General features: G+C 42.9%; 6 non-coding genes across 6 annotated transcripts; all 6 read left to right on the top strand.

The window, feature by feature from the left end:
- Positions 1-992: 992 nt before the first annotated feature.
- Positions 993-1183, top strand: LOC141209993 (U2 spliceosomal RNA). The gene has a single exon (XR_012280176.1). It is a non-coding gene; the product is annotated as a U2 spliceosomal RNA (small nuclear RNA).
- Positions 1184-7487: 6304 nt separating this feature from the next.
- Positions 7488-7673, top strand: LOC141210650 (U2 spliceosomal RNA). The gene has a single exon (XR_012280793.1). It is a non-coding gene; the product is annotated as a U2 spliceosomal RNA (small nuclear RNA).
- A 1119-nt stretch (positions 7674-8792) lies between these two features.
- LOC141209211 (U2 spliceosomal RNA) lies at positions 8793-8983 on the top strand. The gene has a single exon (XR_012279414.1). It is a non-coding gene; the product is annotated as a U2 spliceosomal RNA (small nuclear RNA).
- Positions 8984-10103: 1120 nt separating this feature from the next.
- On the top strand, positions 10104-10294 carry LOC141209875 (U2 spliceosomal RNA). The gene has a single exon (XR_012280063.1). It is a non-coding gene; the product is annotated as a U2 spliceosomal RNA (small nuclear RNA).
- Positions 10295-16687: 6393 nt separating this feature from the next.
- On the top strand, positions 16688-16883 carry LOC141210601 (U2 spliceosomal RNA). Its single transcript, XR_012280755.1, has one exon. It is a non-coding gene; the product is annotated as a U2 spliceosomal RNA (small nuclear RNA).
- A 1125-nt stretch (positions 16884-18008) lies between these two features.
- Positions 18009-18199, top strand: LOC141209210 (U2 spliceosomal RNA). The gene has a single exon (XR_012279413.1). It is a non-coding gene; the product is annotated as a U2 spliceosomal RNA (small nuclear RNA).
- Positions 18200-18667: the final 468 nt, after the last annotated feature.

Here is an 18667-nt window from a genome sequence, read left to right as displayed (position 1 = left end):
GTTGCAGAAGCCAGATGACAAGCTCATTTTGGTTCAACTTCAGCAACTGTGCATTGCATTGCCATGTAATGTAATGTAATGCAATGCTATCTATCTAGCTCTCCCTCTATACTTCCTTTTGGATAAACAGACATATTAGGCAAGCATTTTGGAGCTTTCACCTAAATAACTACAGGTGGTGAGATAAGCTGCACAATATAATTGACCTTTCAGTATATTGTTGCACACACACCATCTATTTAGCAAATGCCCTTGTTATCAACAGCAGCCTTTTAAACTCACCTGAGCTAACAGGTATGTGAGCTGGTTACTCTGCTGCGCTTAAAATTTCTTTTTTGGTTTGCTACAATGCCTTTTCTGAAACGTTGTCTCCCTCTGCTGGAACACTGACTTCTTTCATTTAATGCCTGCAGACTATAAAAGAGAAACCAACCCAAAAAGTTTGGTTGATTAGTCTGTGGCATTCTTTTAAACTGTTGCTTATGGCGGTCTCTGTGAGCTTCTCAGTGACATTCAGCCATCCAGGTATCCCGCCTGCAGTAGACGGAATGTGGCAATGGAACGCTGGCTGCGCGTGTCATAATAGGCTCTGAGCCTTTATATACCTGCGCACAGCAGCAGCCACCTTCAGTCTGCTGCTGGACAGCCAGCAGCAGCAGCAGCAGGAGAGGTAATTAATCAGCAACCCTCCTGCTAAGGGTAGACAGCTGCTCGTTCCACCCCCCCCCCCCCGCCTTAATTGGTTCTCCTCCCTTCCAACGGTGTTGAGGCGGGTGGGAACAGCCGGGGGTTGAGGGTACTGTGCTAAAAGAGGTGGAGTTATGCAGATCTAAAACGCGTGGATTGCAGCAGCAGCAAGCCGAAAAGTGCAGGCATGTGAGGGATCTAGAGGTTGACAGCATGTCTTCTTAACGGGAGTCCAGGTGGCCATCTCCACAAATGGACTTTTCAGAATCCTTGGGTGGCACCGTAGTCGGAAACCAATTCTGGTTATCGCTTCTCGGCCTTTTGGCTAAGATCAAGTGTAGTATCTGTTCTTATCAGTTTAATATCTGATACGTCCCCTATCTGGGGACCATATATTAAATGGATTTTTAGAACAGGGAGATGGAAAAAGAGCTTGCTCTGTCCACTCCACGCATTGACCTGGTAATGCAGTATCTCCAGGACCGGTGCACCCCTTCTTTAATGCAGTTTCTAAAATCAGAAAGAATTGAATTCAATGCTTTTTGTTCATTTTGCTTGTTTGTCGGATTTTGGGATGGACTCTTTGGCTTTGCTTTTCTTCTTCTCATTGGATTTTTCATGTTAAAAGTTGCAGAAGCCAGATGACAAGCTCATTTTGGTTCAACTTCAGCAACTGTGCATTGCATTGCCATGTAATGTAATGTAATGCAATGCTATCTATCTAGCTCTCCTTCTATACTTCCTTTTGGATAAACAGACATATTAGGCAAGCATTTTGGAGCTTTCACCTAAATAACTACAGGTGGTGAGATAAGCTGCACAATATAATTGACCTTTCAGTATATTGTTGCACACACACCATCTATTTAGCAAATGCCCTTGTTATCAACAGCAGCCTTTTAAACTCACCTGAGCTAACAGGTATGTGAGCTGGTTACTCTGCTGCGCTTAAAATTTCTTTTTTGGTTTGCTACAATGCCTTTTCTGAAACGTTGTCTCCCTCTGCTGGAACACTGACTTCTTTCATTTAATGCCTGCAGACTATAAAAGAGAAACCAACCCAAAAAGTTTGGTTGATTAGTCTGTGGCATTCTTTTAAACTGTTGCTTATGGCGGTCTCTGTGAGCTTCTCAGTGACATTCAGCCATCCAGGTATCCCGCCTGCAGTAGACGGAATGTGGCAATGGAACGCTGGCTGCGCGTGTCATAATAGGCTCTGAGCCTTTATATACCTGCGCACAGCAGCAGCCACCTTCAGTCTGCTGCTGGACAGCCAGCAGCAGCAGCAGCAGGAGAGGTAATTAATCAGCAACCCTCCTGCTAAGGGTAGACAGCTGCTCGTTCCACCCCCCCCCGCCTTAATTGGTTCTCCTCCCTTCCAACGGTGTTGAGGCGGGTGGGAACAGCCGGGGGTTGAGGGTACTGTGCTAAAAAAGGTGGAGTTATGCAGATCTAAAACGCGTGGATTGCAGCAGCAGCAAGCCGAAAAGTGCAGGCATGTGAGGGATCTAGAGGTTGACAGCATGTCTTCTTAATGGGAGTCCAGGTGGCCATCTCCACAAATGGACTTTTCAGAATCCTTGGGTGGCACCGTAGTCGGAAACCAATTCTGGTTATCGCTTCTCGGCCTTTTGGCTAAGATTGGGTGTGGTGTTTAGGCATTGCATCTGGTCTTGGCTGATAGGTGTTTGGGGTACCCGGCTCCTTGGCCTGGGGGGATCGTCCCACCTTACGGTGGGGCTTCACCCCCCTGCTGCTATTAGGGAGCTGGCTTAGTCCCCTTACAACGTGTTGCGATCCCTTAAAAAGGCTCACGCCTTTTTTCTTTTCTTCTGTAGTTGGTACGCTTTCGTGGAAGGATGCCTGCTACAATTTCTTTTGCATCGGGAGAGCCCCGGATGAGGAACACAATCCGTATCGAGGTCTTGGAAAGTTTCAGAGAGCAGAAAGGAATCTGCTTCGTCTGCAATACCATCCTCCTTGGGATCCTGGAGTTCGACAGAGATGACATCTTTTGCTTCCAGGACAATGAACTCAAAGGTATTTATACCATCACTTTTAAGAACCAAGGATGCTGCCAACAGTTGGTCCAGAAGGTGAACGAGCATGGTTGGAGAGATGAGATGGATGGCCTGGTGTTTTCCCTGCTTTTCGTCCATGAGGAGGTACAAATAACAACGTATTTTCCCAACCCTTTTGTGGAGAGGCAGGACATCCAAACCTGTTTGAGCCGTCACTGTGATGAGGTGAGATACATTGGGCCTGTGAAGAACTCTGTTGGCTTCTGGGGTGGGAAGCGGAGGTTTCTTGTGCGGTTGCGGAAGGATCCCCAGGGCTATGGAGGAACACATCACCCCCCCTCTACTATCACTATCGGGAAAAGTCGGGGGTATTTATTTTATGCTGGCATGCCTATGTACTGTCGAAATTGTGGGAAAATGGGGCATGTCCAGAGCAATTGTGCAGAGTCCAAGGCATTCCGTTGTAATAACTGTGGTCTACTAGGACATTTATTTAAGGACTGCCCCCATAAGGATTCTTGCAACCTGTGTGGCGTGGACGGCCATATATTTCGGAAGTGCCCACTGAAGACCAAGACCCGAACATATGCGGAAGCTGCTGGAGGACCTATGCCACGGGAAGGACCAGTTCGTGTTCCGGAGACCAGTAAAGGACCTGAGCCTCGTCCTTCTGTTTCCACAACAGAGGAGGTGGCGGAGAAGGTCAAGGGCGCGAGGAAGGAGACGGAGAGGACGGAGCAGGAGTCGGGTCTCCCCCGTGGAGAGCCTCCTGTGGCGAAGCCCCAGAAAAAGGGCGGAGGGCGGACCACCCAAAGACCGGAGCAGAGTGACTCTCCCGTCAGGGAGAAGACCACTGCGTCGATGGTCCCTGGTGTGTTGGAGCAGGGCGCCCCCAATGAGTTGGCGGTGGGGGGCTCTGTGTCGAAGACCCCAGACATACCTAGGGACTCGTGCCAGCAGACCACGGTTCTTTGTCCAGCAGGTGGCAATGATGGCGAGGTTCTCATGTCTGACCTGGAGAGTCTTCAGGAAGTGAGAGGCCATACAGCAATAGCGGAGGATGACTGCACGAGTGACGTGATTGAGCCGTGTGGAAAAAAGTTGAGAGCGGACAATCCTCCGGCATTTAATCCAGACTCGCCTGATGTGTGCCTTGCCAGGGATGATATATGGCAACCCGGTTCCTCCGGGTATCCGATATCCGGTTCGGACCCCCAGAATATTCTCTGCTTCTCCTCAACACTCGAGAGCTTGACGGGGTCTGCAGGGGATATAATGGATGACTCCCCTCCCCCATGACACAAATGCCATCTATTAAGTGTCTCTCACTCAATGTGAGATCTTTAAAGAGCCCTGTCCGCAGGGCTGCTCTCTTTGATTTTTTCAAAACATTAGACTTTGATATTTGTTTCCTACAGGAATGCGGTCTGCAACACGGACTACGGTATAATGAGCTAAAGAAAGACTGGAAACTAGGGCCCTCCATTTGGTCCGGCTCTAATGAGAATAAATCAGCTGGTGTGGGTCTGCTCTGCCGAGGTAATGCTTTTATAATCTCCTCTGTCACTGAGATTGTGCCCGGCAGAGCTATATTAGTACATTTATGTTTTAATAATTTTAACTTTCGTGTTATAAATGTGTATGCCCCGCCAGATAAACAAGAACGGATACAATTGTTTGAGATTTTACCGTTGTTCTGTGTAGGGTCATCTCCTCTTTTGGTAGCTGGGGACTTTAATTGCCTCAGTGTAAATGAGCGCTGAGGAGGAGGTGACCCGATCCGTAAATTAGATAAATCATGTTTTTTATTAAGTAATTTGCAGACAGATTTTAAGTTGCGCGATGCCTGGAGGTCGCTATCGCCGACGGACCCGGGATTTACGTGGTCCGGTCGGGGAGTGACCTCCAGGATCGATTTTATCTTTTTATCTGAAACTTTTAGCCCTGTATATTTTGTTTTAATTCCTAATTTATTTTCTGACCATAACATATTAAAATTAGAGATAGAATACCAGGGGGAACTAAAGGTGAATAGAGGGTTGTGGCGCCTGGGGGTACACCTATTGGAAGACCCCCTGGTAAGGTCAGATTTTATCAAAAAGTACCAACAATGGAGGCAGCTCAAACCCCCATATTTTAAAATGCTGTCCTGGTGGGAAGGGATTAAAGACAAGATCCAACTTTTTTTTATCAGGGCTGGGAAGAGGAAGGCGAGGCAGAAGAAGCAGGGCTATGCAAATTTGAATACTAGACTGCAGACTCTCCTTAAATTCAAAGAGATAGGCTTAGAGGTGCATGATGATATTGTAAGCCTTAAAAATGAGATACAGTCATACCTTGAACAAAAAGGGAAGGAAATAATATTTAATTCTAAGGTGCAATTTTTAGAAGAAGGAGAAAAGTGTACACGTTTCTTTTTCAAAAAAGTGGTGGAGAGGAAAGAAACGATTACCTGCCTAGATGGAGATAGCACAATACAAGGTATGAAGAGGGTAGCTTTTAATTTTTATAGAAACCTTTTTAGCAAAAAAAGTGTTAATAATATGTTTTTACAAGATGCTCTTAATGTCCTGGATTTTAGGCTAAATTCTGCAGATCAGGGGTTTTTAACAAAAGATATTACTTTAGAAGAACTTTTTAGTGTTTTTAAAAGTTTTTCAAGAGGGAAAGCCCCAGGAGCTGATGGTCTTCCTGTGGAATTTTATTTATCCTTTTGGGATATTTTAAAAGAGGATCTTTTAGCACTTTTTAAAGAGGTTTTTTTGTGTGATAAGTTACCCAAGTCATGGAGGAGGGGGATAGTGTCCTTAATATACAAGAAGAAGGGCGCTCGGGACGACCTAAAAAATTGGAGACCTATCACCCTCCTTAACATGGATTACAAGGTTTTAGCTAAGATTATTGCATGTCGTTTTAAAACTGTTATTAATGTGTTAATACAACCCGAACAAGTATGTGGTGTACCAGGGAGGAGTATTACAGAGACCCTAAATACGATCAGAGACGTAATATGGTACAGTAAAGACAGGGATCAAGGGCTGGCCCTGTTGGCGCTAGACTTCGAGAAAGCGTTTGACAGGGTTTCTCATGAATATCTTTTTAAAGTTTTAAAACAAATGGCAATCCCAGACTGGTTTTTATCTCGCATTAAGAGTTTATATAACAATATGTTTTCACAAATCTCTGTCAATGGTTTTTTAACTGATTTTATCCCACTGGAATCCGGAGTGAAGCAGGGATGTCCATTATCCCCAATTCTGTTTATTTGTGCTATGGAACCCCTTTTATGCATGATCCGGAAAGACAAGGTAGTCCGGGGGGTTCCTGTCCCAGGAGGGGGAGGGGCTCAGGTTAAAGTGCTTGGATATATGGATGACGTGACGGCTATTTGCACTGATCCTGCTTCACTCCGGAGAGTAGTATTGTGCACCAATCTTTTTAGTCAAGCTTCTGGTTTTAAAATGAATTTTAATAAAACTGAGTGTTTGATTATGGGGGCGTGGGATAGAAATGACTTACCGACTGTTAATGTGAAATATGACAATGTAAAAATTTTAGGGGTTGTATTTGATGCAAATAATGATGGGCTTGTGAGTTGGGGAGAGGTTCAAGATAAAATGGCAAAGAAACTTTCCTTTTGGACCCTGAGGAATCTTTCGATCGAAGGGAAAGTCCTTGTTATTAAATCTGTTTTATTACCTATGATTTTATATATTGCCATGGTGTATCCTCCCTCTGACTTAATGCTAAAAAAACTAACTCGTTGTATTTTTATGTTTATATGGGGCTCTAAAATGGAAAAGCTTAAACGATCAGAAATGTATAAGAGAAAGCAGAATGGAGGAAAAGATGTTCCCGATCTTCGCCTGTTTTTATATGTAAATTTTTTCTGTTTTTGTTTTAAAGCTTTTAAGTCTGATACTACTTTTGGCCTGTTTTTAAAATACACGTGTGGTTTTATCTTTAAGAGATGGTTTAGGCCATCCTTATCAGCGCCTGTTTTATTGTGTCCACCAAAGCACCTTATTATTTTAGAAAAAGTTATAAAGACTCATAATTTAAAAGACCTTGGAGCTGACATCCTTCTGGACCGGAAGAAGCTATTTGTCCACTTGAGGAGAGAAGAAGAGACATCCCCAGTTTGCAACTACTCATGGAACAGATCCAAACGTGTGTGGAGGAATGTCTTCGGGAAGTTCCTCGCCAATGTCCATAAAGACCTTGCCTGGATGTCCGTCCACCAGTGCCTCCCAACCAGAGAATTCCAACACCGGAGAGGCCTGGTGGCACGGGCAAAATGCCCAAGAGACTCTTGCCATTGTGATGAGACCGTTATGCACCTTTTTTGGAACTGCACCTTTGCACAAGAACTCTGGGTGAAATTGGGGATTCTTTTAAAGTGGGTTTGCGGTTTAAAGGACTTTTATTATGAATATGTTTTATACGGACTTTTTAATTGCCCTACTGCATACCAATCTGAAATCTGCTGGTGTATAATAAACTGTGCCAAGAATGCAATTTGGAAAGCAAGGAATATTTTATTGTTTAATCGTGATTTTATTTCTGTGCTTGATTGTATTAAACTGGCTTTTAGTGAAATGTATGTTTATTATTTAAAAAATGTAAAAGATATGGGCAAGAAGGAAGCGAACCGTAGATGGTGCTTTTATATGTGGAATTCTATTTTATATTGATTATTCTCTGTAATGTATAATTGTTAAATGTTTTTATGGGTTTTTTTGTACTTGAAAGGTTTCGCATTGATTGTCTTGTAATCTGACTTATGCACAATAAAATTATGTTGAAACCTTATCTGTTCTTATCAGTTTAATATCTGATACGTCCCCTATCTGGGGACCATATATTAAATGGATTTTTAGAACAGGGAGATGGAAAAAGAGCTTGCTCTGTCCACTCCACGCATTGACCTGGTATTGCAGTATCTCCAGGACCGGTGCACCCCTTCTTTAATGCAGTTTCTAAAATCAGAAAGAATTGAATTCAATGCTTTTTGTTCATTTTGCTTGTTTGTCGGATTTTGGGATGGACTCTTTGGCTTTGCTTTTCTTCTCCTCATTGGATTTTTCATGTTAAAAGTTGTAGAAGCCAGATGACAAGCTCATTTTGGTTCAACTTCAGCAACTGTGCATTGCATTGCCATGTAATGTAATGTAATGCAATGCTATCTATCTAGCTCTCCCTCTATACTTCCTTTTGGATAAACAGACATATTAGGCAAGCATTTTGGAGCTTTCACCTAAATAACTACAGGTGGTGAGATAAGCTGCACAATATAATTGACCTTTCAGTATATTGTTGCACACACACCATCTATTTAGCAAATGCCCTTGTTATCAACAGCAGCCTTTTAAACTCACCTGAGCTAACAGGTATGTGAGCTGGTTACTCTGCTGCGCTTAAAATTTCTTTTTTGGTTTGCTACAATGCCTTTTCTGAAACGTTGTCTCCCTCTGCTGGAACACTGACTTCTTTCATTTAATGCCTGCAGACTATAAAAGAGAAACCAACCCAAAAAGTTTGGTTGATTAGTCTGTGGCATTCTTTTAAACTGTTGCTTATGGCGGTCTCTGTGAGCTTCTCAGTGACATTCAGCCATCCAGGTATCCCGCCTGCAGTAGACGGAATGTGGCAATGGAACGCTGGCTGCGCGTGTCATAATAGGCTCTGAGCCTTTATATACCTGCGCACAGCAGCAGCCACCTTCAGTCTGCTGCTGGACAGCCAGCAGCAGCAGCAGCAGGAGAGGTAATTAATCAGCAACCCTCCTGCTAAGGGTAGACAGCTGCTCGTTCCACCCCCCCCCGCCTTAATTGGTTCTCCTCCCTTCCAACGGTGTTGAGGCGGGTGGGAACAGCCGGGGGTTGAGGGTACTGTGCTAAAAGAGGTGGAGTTATGCAGATCTAAAACGCGTGGATTGCAGCAGCAGCAAGCCGAAAAGTGCAGGCATGTGAGGGATCTAGAGGTTGACAGCATGTCTTCTTAACGGGAGTCCAGGTGGCCATCTCCACAAATGGACTTTTCAGAATCCTTGGGTGGCACCGTAGTCGGAAACCAATTCTGGTTATCGCTTCTCGGCCTTTTGGCTAAGATCAAGTGTAGTATCTGTTCTTATCAGTTTAATATCTGATACGTCCCCTATCTGGGGACCATATATTAAATGGATTTTTAGAACAGGGAGATGGAAAAAGAGCTTGCTCTGTCCACTCCACGCATTGACCTGGTATTGCAGTATCTCCAGGACCGGTGCACCCCTTCTTTAATGCAGTTTCTAAAATCAGAAAGAATTGAATTCAATGCTTTTTGTTCATTTTGCTTGTTTGTCGGATTTTGGGATGGACTCTTTGGCTTTGCTTTTCTTCTCCTCATTGGATTTTTCATGTTAAAAGTTGCAGAAGCCAGATGACAAGCTCATTTTGGTTCAACTTCAGCAACTGTGCATTGCATTGCCATGTAATGTAATGTAATGCAATGCTATCTATCTAGCTCTCCCTCTATACTTCCTTTTGGATAAACAGACATATTAGGCAAGCATTTTGGAGCTTTCACCTAAATAACTACAGGTGGTGAGATAAGCTGCACAATATAATTGACCTTTCAGTATATTGTTGCACACACACCATCTATTTAGCAAATGCCCTTGTTATCAACAGCAGCCTTTTAAACTCACCTGAGCTAACAGGTATGTGAGCTGGTTACTCTGCTGCGCTTAAAATTTCTTTTTTGGTTTGCTACAATGCCTTTTCTGAAATGTTGTCTCCCTCTGCTGGAACACTGACTTCTTTCATTTAATGCCTGCAGACTATAAAAGAGAAACCAACCCAAAAAGTTTGGTTGATTAGTCTGTGGCATTCTTTTAAACTGTTGCTTATGGCGGTCTCTGTGAGCTTCTCAGTGACATTCAGCCATCTAGGTATCCCGCCTGCAGTAGACGGAATGTGGCAATGGAACGCTGGCTGCGCGTGTCATAATAGGCTCTGAGCCTTTATATACCTGCGCACAGCAGCAGCCACCTTCAGTCTGCTGCTGGACAGCCAGCAGCAGCAGCAGCAGGAGAGGTAATTAATCAGCAACCCTCCTGCTAAGGGTAGACAGCTGCTCGTTCCACCCCCCCCCCGCCTTAATTGGTTCTCCTCCCTTCCAACGGTGTTGAGGCGGGTGGGAACAGCCGGGGGTTGAGGGTACTGTGCTAAAAGAGGTGGAGTTATGCAGATCTAAAACGCGTGGATTGCAGCAGCAGCAAGCCGAAAAGTGCAGGCATGTGAGGGATCTAGAGGTTGACAGCATGTCTTCTTAACGGGAGTCCAGGTGGCCATCTCCACAAATGGACTTTTCAGAATCCTTGGGTGGCACCGTAGTCGGAAACCAATTCTGGTTATCGCTTCTCGGCCTTTTGGCTAAGATCAAGTGTAGTATCTGTTCTTATCAGTTTAATATCTGATACGTCCCCTATCTGGGGACCATATATTAAATGGATTTTTAGAACAGGGAGATGGAAAAAGAGCTTGCTCTGTCCACTCCATGCATTGACCTGGTATTGCAGTATCTCCAGGACCGGTGCACCCCTTCTTTAATGCAGTTTCTAAAATCAGAAAGAATTGAATTCAATGCTTTTTGTTCATTTTGCTTGTTTGTCGGATTTTGGGATGGACTCTTTGGCTTTGCTTTTCTTCTCCTCATTGGATTTTTCATGTTAAAAGTTGCAGAAGCCAGATGACAAGCTCATTTTGGTTCAACTTCAGCAACTGTGCATTGCATTGCCATGTAATGTAATGTAATGCAATGCTATCTATCTAGCTCTCCCTCTATACTTCCTTTTGGATAAACAGACATATTAGGCAAGCATTTTGGAGCTTTCACCTAAATAACTACAGGTGGTGAGATAAGCTGCACAATATAATTGACCTTTCAGTATATTGTTGCACACACACCATCTATTTAGCAAATGCCCTTGTTATCAACAGCAGCCTTCTAAACTCACCTGAGCTAACAGGTATGTGTGCTGGTTACTCTGCTGCGCTTAAAATTTCATTTTTGGTTTGCTACAATGCCTTTTCTGAAACGTTGTCTCCCTCTGCTGGAACACTGACTTCTTTCATTTAATGCCTGCAGACTATAAAAGAGAAACCAACCCAAAAAGTTTGGTTGATTAGTCTGTGGCATTCTTTTAAACTGTTGCTTATGGCGGTCTCTGTGAGCTTCTCAGTGACATTCAGCCATCCAGGTATCCCGCCTGCAGTAGACGGAATGTGGCAATGGAACGCTGGCTGCGCGTGTCATAATAGGCTCTGAGCCTTTATATACCTGCGCACAGCAGCAGCCACCTTCAGTCTGCTGCTGGACAGCCAGCAGCAGCAGCAGCAGGAGAGGTAATTAATCAGCAACCCTCCTGCTAAGGGTAGACAGCTGCTCGTTCTACCCCCCCCCCCCGCCTTAATTGGTTCTCCTCCCTTCCAACGGTGTTGAGGCGGGTGGGAACAGCCGGGGGTTGAGGGTACTGTGCTAAAAGAGGTGGAGTTATGCAGATCTAAAACGCGTGGATTGCAGCAGCAGCAAGCCGAAAAGTGCAGGCATGTGAGGGATCTAGAGGTTGACAGCATGTCTTCTTAACGGGAGTCCAGGTGGCCATCTCCACAAATGGACTTTTCAGAATCCTTGGGTGGCACCGTAGTCGGAAACCAATTCTGGTTATCGCTTCTCGGCCTTTTGGCTGAGACCAAGTGCTTCACAGCAGGAGGTTTCAGTTGAAGGGCACTCAGGTACCCCTCTCCTTGGCCTGGCAGGATCGTCCACTTCGGTGGGCTTCACCTGCCTGCTGCTATTAGGGAGAGGGATTAGTCCTAGGGTAACGGGCAGCGATCCCCCAGCCTACAGGTGCTTTATCACAAAGCTCTGAAGGCGCAGATTGCAGGCGGTTGCAATTTGTATTTTGTTGCACCATACCATGGAGGTTGACCCCAACCTCGTGCCTCTATATGCGAGGCTCAAGAACACCATAAGGGTCCGCTTTACGGCTGGTGGTTCCGATATGCGGAATCTGGGATATATAGTCCAGGACGTGCTTGAGAAACTGCTCCACGTCAGAACCAACGAAATCCTTTCTATCCAGGATTATCCTCGACGTGGAGACTATGATGTAACCTTTACTGGCGAAGGTATTTTCAAAGATGTTTTGTCCAGAGTTAAGTCGGTAGAAAATAGCCCTGGTCTAAAAGGGATTCAGATCATCGAGCACGTCCTGGATGAGGTAAAGATGGTGGTTGTGAAAATCTTCTCACCCTTCATAACGACACCAGAGGTTATTTCCTTTTTGTCAGTTTATTTTAAAAGTGTGAAATTGATTGGGAAAGTGTTGAATGAGTTTAACATCTGGACCTCAAAATGGAAGTTTTTAGTAAAATGTGAAAGAGACCCTAAATTCCCTGGAGGTGTGAGACTCCCTCCAGCTCGATTTAAAATAGGGCAAACTAATGGGGATTTTTTTTTCTCAGGAATGCCACTTTTCTGTAGGTATTGTGGTCTCTATGGGCACTCTAAGGATAGTTGTGGTGCCACTTGTAGAAATTGTGCCAGTACTGAACATGACACAAAGGAGTGCCCAAATGAAAAAAAATGCTCTTTTTGTCGGACACCTGGTCATTTCTATTTTTCTTGCCCTCACAGGTTCAGAGAGGATGAACAAAAACAAAAGGAGAAGTCCAAGACATCCGGGAATGGACGGGCCAATCAGACCACCCCTCAGGAGGAGGAACAGCAACCTGGAGCCTCGGGAGGTGATAACGGCGCTTCGACTAGTAACAATCCCTCCGAGTCAATGACAGGTAACTCACAGGAGCCCAGGAGCTGGCTGAAAGACCATAAGGAGGCTAAAAGGAAGGCTGAGAAAGATCATAAAGGGGCGGTCGGTAAGGCCAAAAAAGAGCGCCAAAAGGCTGACACCGAGCCCAAAATTCCCACTGGGTCTCAAGAGAGCGAGGGCGGTACGTGGCATTTGGTGAGGTCTCATAATAAGAAAAGAATGGTTCCGTGGAGGTGGCTAATAGGGAGGAGATGGATACATCCCCTCACGGGGGTGTAGACTCTGGAATCCCGAGGTCCCGGGGCTCTGCTGGCCCAGGTGGGGCCCCGAACCTGGCTGCCTCCGGGGACTCTGAGGCTCCGCCATGTGCGCAGCCTGCCCCTGTGTTACGACCCTCTGCGGGTCAGCAGGGGAGTGCGGAGCCTCTCGGAGACCCACCTGACGAGGACCTAAATGGTCAGCCTATGGAGACCCAGTGTAACCTTTCTCTCAATATCCTTCCGAGCTACACCCCAGTAGCGTCGGGTCTTAATTTAAGTGAATGTTCCTTCTCCGATGATGAAGACTCTTTGATAACGGTGGATTCAGAAGAGGGCGTTGGTGAAAGTCCAAGTGGTCTGATCCGTCCATCGGATAGGTAAAGTCCAGTTTTTGTTTCTTCCTAACCATTTGTTATGATGGCTGACATTAGTGGTGTTTCCCTCAATGTGAGAGGCATGGGATCCAAGACCAGAAGAGCTACTGTTTTACATTTTTTAACCTGTTTTACAGCTTCTGTTTTCTTTTTACAAGAATGTCATATCCCTCATAAGATTTCTTACAAAAAATATAAGGAAGAGTGGAAACATGGTCCATCGGTCTGGTCTGGATCAAATGCAACCGGATCAGCCGGGATAGCTATTCTTTTTAAGGGAAATGTGTCTATTGATTTTATCCAAGATATTTTACCGGGTCGTATTCTTTTAGTTAAGGCTTTTATTGATGGGACAAGATGGCAGTTTTTAAATTTTTATGGGTCACCTGATAAAAATGAAAGGGCTGATATGCTGGAAATTTTACCTTTACTTATTAACATTTCTGAACCTTTTATCCTGGCAGGTGATTTTAATTGTATTTTAAAAGGCGAAAGCCGACGCTCCGGTTCCGTGAGTAGAAATTATGACAAAACGTCTGGAATGTTAAGCAATATTATAAATGATTGTAAATTAACTGATGTGTATAAAGAATGTAACAAGGATAGCCCTATAGACGCTGGTTTCACCTGGAGCAATTCTACATGTAGCTCCAGGATAGATTTTGTTTTAGGTTCAGAAAAAATACTGCCAGTGAAATGTGAAGTTTTAACTAATATTCTCTCAGATCACAAGGTTTTATCTTTTAGAGTGAGGATTAATGGAAAGAAGAAATGTGGTAAGAAATCTTGGAAATTGAATGTGTCCCTTTTAAAAGATCCACAAATTTTATCGGATTTTATTGAGTTTTATGTAAAGTGTAGAAAAAGGAAAAACCCCAATATTTCTTTTAGCTCCTGGTGGGATAGAATGAAAATAAGCATTAAAGATTTCTTTATTAAGAAAAGCATACAAAAAGCTAAAGAAAAGTTTGAGATCTATAATTTTCTTAATATCAGGTTACAGACATTGTACAAATTCAAAGACAATGGTCTGGATGTAGGTAATGATATATTGAGTCTTAAAGGAGAAATTTCAAAGTGGTTGGAACAAAAAGGAAAAGAACTGATTTTTCGTTCAAAGGTAAAACACGTAGAAGAGGATGAGACTTGTTCCAGGTATTTTTTTAAGAAAAACAAACAGGCGAAAACAATAATTGATAACATAGATGGAGATAATAATATCAATGTTATATTGGATAAGGTAAATGTCTATTTTAACGATCTTTTTAATGTAAAAACTGTAGACCATGATTTAATACACACTTTCCTGGGGGAGATCAAGTCCACCCTAGATGCTGATGCCCAAAGTTTTTTATCCCAACCTCTAGTTGAGGAAGAGATTTTAGAAACCATGAAGAGTTTTAAAAATGGGAAAGTGCCCGGCCCTGATGGTATCCCCATAGAGTTTTATATAAGTTTTTATGATATTTTAAAAGATGATTTGTTTAATTTGTTTTCCGAAGTTTTTAATAATAAGGTTTTACTCAACTCATGGAAGAAAGGTGAGGTATCACTACTATACAAAAAAGGTGACAAAACGGATCTTAAAAACTGGAGGCCGATAACTCTTTTAAATAGTGATTACAAAATTATGGCTAAGATCTGTGCAAATCGGTTGAAAAAGGTGATACATAAAGTAATTCATGCAAATCAGGTATGCGGGGTACCTGGGCGTAGTATCTGGGACAATTTAAACCTGGTGAAAGATTGTATTGAAGATGTAAAAAACAGAAAGACAAAGATGTCAATCCTAGCGGTGGATTTTGAGAAAGCTTTTGACCGCGTGTCTCATTTTTATCTTTTTAAAGTTTTAGAAAAAATGGGCATTCCGGGTGGGTTTTTATTGTCTCTTAAAGCTTTTTATAATGATTGTACGAGTAAGATTTTAGTTAATGGTTTTAAAACAAAAGAGGTAGTTTTAAAATCAGGGGTGAAGCAGGGTTGCCCTTTGTCCCCCCTGCTTTTTATATGTGCTATAGAACCCCTTTTATGTACAATACGCCGGGATAAGCAAATATGTGGAGTACCCTTACCCGGAGGGAACGGTCTACAAGTTAAAGTTGTAAGCTATATGGATGATGTAGCAGTGTTTGGATGTGATGTACCTTCAATACAAAAAACGATAAGCCAAATTCAGTCTTTTTGTACAGTTTCCGGTTTTAAAATTAATCTTACTAAATGTAATATTTTAAATGTCGGGGGGATGAGTTTACATGATGTACCAATTGCAGTTACAGATTCCATTACTATTTTAGGTGTTTCTTTTAATGAATCTAATAATGGTTTTAATAGCTGGGATGCGGCAGCACAGAAAATTAATCAGAAAATCTGCATGTGGAATATGAGAAAGCTGTCAATGGAAGGTAAAGTTCTGATTGTAAAAATGGTGATATTACCTATCCTGTTATATCTTAGTTTGGTGTTCCCCCCTCCTACAAATTTGTTGAAACGAATTACAAAAGTATGTTTTACCTTTTTTTGGGGCTCAAAAATGGAGAAACTCAAAAGAGAAATTGTGACAAAGCCAAAGGTTAAAGGTGGGAAAGATTTCCCTGTTTTAGATAAGTTTCTTTTAATACATTTTTTCTGTTTCTGTTTTAAAACCCTTTTTAAAGATAATTACCTTTCCTATTTTATGCGTTTTAACACTGGTTTTCTCATGAGAAGGTTTGGTTGGTTTGAAACGGTTTTATCCTTTCCTTATGCTTTTAACCTACCTGCACATTATGAGATTTTAAAGAAAATTATTCTTGATTTTAATTTGAATAAGAAACAGACAGGGGATCTATGTAACAGCAAGACACTACTCAAACAAATTAGTACTGATGTGACGTTGTGTGATATTGAACGTTATGATGATGACAAAACTGTACACATATGGAAAATGATTAACGCCCCTTATCTTTTTAATGTACAGAAAGACATGTCTTGGAGCTGCGCACACCACTGTCTTCCTTGCCGGGCATTCCAGTACAGAAGAGGTTTTGTGAGGTCTGCCATCTGCCCAAGAGAAGGTTGTCAAGAAGAAGAGACAGTGAAGCATCTTTTATGGACTTGTGCTTTTGCTAAAGAGTTCTGGAGAAGACTAATCCCCCTGCTGGAGAAAATGGTGGACCTCAAGGACTTTAATTTTGCATCAGTGTTATATGGTCTTCTGGAATGCCCAACAATGGACCAAAAAATAATGGCGTGGAAGACAATGAATTGTGCCAAGATAGCGCTCTGGAATGCTAGAAATATTGCTGTTTTTAAACATGAAATGTTACCAGTAGATGATGTTTTAGCCTTTTGTAAAAGTGAAATGTACATATACTATTTATTGGACAGGAAAAAGAATGTAACGTTGACAGGCAAATGGCTTTTTAACCTATGGAATATTTGAAGTCTTGTAAAATTTGCTGTGATGAAATTTTTATTTTTCTTTGAAGTCCCGAAAGTGTAATGTGGATGTAATGGTTTTATTTCTGTAATTTGTTAAATTTTAAATAAACGGTTTTTATCCCCATGTGGGGGATAGCCAAATTAAAAAAAATCTGTTCTTATCAGTTTAATATCTGATACGTCCCCTATCTGGGGACCATATATTAAATGGATTTTTAGAACAGGGAGATGGAAAAAGAGCTTGCTCTGTCCACTCCACGCATTGACCTGGTATTGCAGTATCTCCAGGACCGGTGCACCCCTTCTTTAATGCAGTTTCTAAAATCAGAAAGAATTGAATTCAATGCTTTTTGTTCATTTTGCTTGTTTGTCGGATTTTGGGATGGACTCTTTGGCTTTGCTTTTCTTCTCCTCATTGGATTTTTCATGTTAAAAGTTGCAGAAGCCAGATGACAAGCTCATTTTGGTTCAACTTCAGCAACTGTGCATTGCATTGCCATGTAATGTAATGTAATGCAATGCTATCTATCTAGCTCTCCCTCTATACTTCCTTTTGGATAAACAGACATATTAGGCAAGCATTTTGGAGCTTTCACCTAAATAACTACAGGTGGTGAGATAAGCTGCACAATATAATTGACCTTTCAGTATATTGTTGCACACACACCATCTATTTAGCAAATGCCCTTGTTATCAACAGCAGCCTTTTAAACTCACCTGAGCTAACAGGTATGTGAGCTGGTTACTCTGCTGCGCTTAAAATTTCTTTTTTGGTTTGCTACAATGCCTTTTCTGAAACGTTGTCTCCCTCTGCTGGAACACTGACTTCTTTCATTTAATGCCTGCAGACTATAAAAGAGAAACCAACCCAAAAAGTTTGGTTGATTAGTCTGTGGCATTCTTTTAAACTGTTGCTTATGGCGGTCTCTGTGAGCTTCTCAGTGACATTCAGCCATCCAGGTATCCCGCCTGCAGTAGACGGAATGTGGCAATGGAATGCTGGCTGCGCGTGTCATAATAGGCTCTGAGCCTTTATATACCTGCGCACAGCAGCAGCCACCTTCAGTCTGCTGCTGGACAGCCAGCAGCAGCAGCAGCAGGAGAGGTAATTAATCAGCAACCCTCCTGCTAAGGGTAGACAGCTGCTCGTTCCACCCCCCCCCCCCCCCGCCTTAATTGGTTCTCCTCCCTTCCAACGGTGTTGAGGCGGGTGGGAACAGCCGGGGGTTGAAGGTACTGTGCTAAAAGAGGTGGAGTTATGCAGATCTAAAACGCGTGGATTGCAGCAGCAGCAAGCCGAAAAGTGCAGGCATGTGAGGGATCTAGAGGTTGACAGCATGTCTTCTTAACGGGAGTCCAGGTGGCCATCTCCACAAATGGACTTTTCAGAATCCTTGGGTGGCACCGTAGTCGGAAACCAATTCTGGTTATCGCTTCTCGGCCTTTTGGCTAAGATCAAGTGTAGTATCTGTTCTTATCAGTTTAATATCTGATACGTCCCCTATCTGGGGACCATATATTAAATGGATTTTTAGAACAGGGAGATGGAAAAAGAGCTTGCTCTGTCCACTCCACGCATTGACCTGGTATTGCAGTATCTCCAGGACCGGTGCACCCCTTCTTTAATGCAGTTTCTAAAATCAGAAAGAATTGAATTCAATGCTTTTTGTTCATTTTGCTTGTTTGTCGGATTTTGGGATGGACTCTTTGGCTTTGCTTTTCTTCTCCTCATTGGATTTTTCATGTTAAAAGTTGCAGAAGCCAGATGACAAGCTCATTTTGGTTCAACTTCAGCAACTGTGCATTGCATTGCCATGTAATGTAATGTAATGCAATGCTATCTATCTAGCTCTCCCTCTATACTTCCTTTTGGATAAACAGACATATTAGGCAAGCATTTTGGAGCTTTCACCTAAATAACTACAGGTGGTGAGATAAGCTGCACAATATAATTGACCTTTCAGTATATTGTTGCACACACACCATCTATTTAGCAAATGCCCTTGTTATCAACAGCAGCCTTTTAAACTCACCTGAGCTAACAGGTATGTGAGCTGGTTACTCTGCTGCGCTTAAAATTTCTTTTTT

This window comes from Phyllobates terribilis, unplaced genomic scaffold (genome assembly GCF_046119375.1).
Source record: "Phyllobates terribilis strain yellow unplaced genomic scaffold, ASM4611937v1 Scaffold_169__1_contigs__length_4117513, whole genome shotgun sequence".
Classification (NCBI taxonomy): Eukaryota; Metazoa; Chordata; class Amphibia; order Anura; family Dendrobatidae; genus Phyllobates; species Phyllobates terribilis.
This window is presented reverse-complemented; position numbering and strand designations above follow the sequence as displayed.